Source organism: Triticum dicoccoides, chromosome 3A, assembly GCF_002162155.2.
Source record: "Triticum dicoccoides isolate Atlit2015 ecotype Zavitan chromosome 3A, WEW_v2.0, whole genome shotgun sequence".
In the NCBI taxonomy this organism is placed as follows: domain Eukaryota; kingdom Viridiplantae; phylum Streptophyta; class Magnoliopsida; order Poales; family Poaceae; genus Triticum; species Triticum dicoccoides.
Window position 1 is genome coordinate 164,446,558 of NC_041384.1, and position 1,398 is coordinate 164,447,955.

Genomic DNA, 1,398 nt, shown 5'->3' on the forward strand with positions numbered 1-1,398 from the left:
ATCTATGACAGATCAGTCTAACTTATCAGGGAGTGAGGGGAGACGCTCTACATCATCAATACTACTAGGAAACTAAGACAGTGTGTAATAAATACACATGTAAATAAATGAGCCAAAGCATGGAATCATGTGACAGGAAACGTTTATCATGTGACAAAAAATTACTACTGCCTGTATAGAAACTTGGCATTCCTATGGCATGCCATCAGATTATTTTAGTTGCCCGAGTACACATGACCGAATTCTAATCCAAAATCGTGCCTAACGACAAGCTGCGGACATCGTATGCACATGGGCACGGCCATATGTTCGCACCGATCGCAGACACTAGATTCCAGCCTAAACAAACAGGCCTTCTTCTGGGCCACGGCACGGCAAATCACCTCACCTTTCCGCCTAACTCAGCTCATCCGCCAGACGCGACGGGCCACGAAATCGCAATCACCCCAACATTTCACGACGCGACAGGGCAGTACGGGGGGAAGCTGCTACTGTCAGTGAGGGAATTCGGGAGCAGGGCGGGCGGGGGAATCTCACCGGACCGGGGATCCCGAGCCCGAATCGGCAGAGGGGACGCGAAATCCAGCGCGGGCGGGCCGGCAACAGCTAGCCCCGACCTCTGCCGCCGAAGCCGCGACGGCGAGAAGCCCGGATCTTCCCGCGCGCGGACCCGAGCTCCGAGGGGGGGCGGGCTCCGCTCGCTCGCCCTCTCCTTCCTCGCGGAGAGGATGGGGCCCGCGGGTCTCCGGGCGCGGGGCGCGGCGCGGCGTGCGCGTAGGGGAGGGAGGGAAGGCGGGTGGTGGGATTCGACGGTGGTGGTGTGTATGTAGTTTTCTCTGGTGCGCGAGGGGATTTCGGGGGAGGGGAGGCGACCCGCTGCTGCTGCTGCTGCGGCTTGGGATTGTGGGGGTGGACGAGGGCTGCCTCCTTTCCTTTTCTACTGGGATCTCGAGCCGAGCCCAGTGTGCTGAGTTCGCTTCTGCGTGTGTGCTCGCGTCGCTCGGCTCGCGTGTAGCCGACGGGTTTATGCGCGCTTTCGTTCTTTTTTTTTAACACACAAGAGAATTAATTATAATGATTAGCAAAATAATTATGTCTTGTTATCATTTATATAAACCGATCGTACTAAGCTATCCTCAGTGGATCAAACATTCTTTTATAGAACCTTCACCAGCATGATGGGTTTTTCTTGGCAAAAAAAGGCATGTATTAAGTAGCACACGCTTCCTTATATAGAAATTAAAAAATACATTAAATTCTTGGGGGCGTTGAAATATTCTTCCTCACATCAGCCGGCGAGCGTGCCGTGAGCAAAGCTTGTTGTCGCCTATAAAGTAGCTTGTATAGGCGGTGGTCTGGGTGCAGGGCGGCGACCCTCGCGGTGGGAGGCGCGATGGT

General features: G+C 54.4%; 1 protein-coding gene across 1 annotated transcript in view; it reads right to left on the reverse strand.

The window, feature by feature from the left end:
• Positions 1 to 892, reverse strand: part of LOC119267719 (transcription factor MTB2-like) — a 3,625-nt gene extending 2,733 nt beyond the window's left edge. Inside the window, exon 1 of the mRNA XM_037549150.1 lies at positions 538 to 892. The gene's annotated coding sequence lies outside the window, so the exon portion shown is untranslated. The remainder of the gene's footprint in view (positions 1 to 537) is intronic.
• Positions 893 to 1,398: the final 506 nt, after the last annotated feature.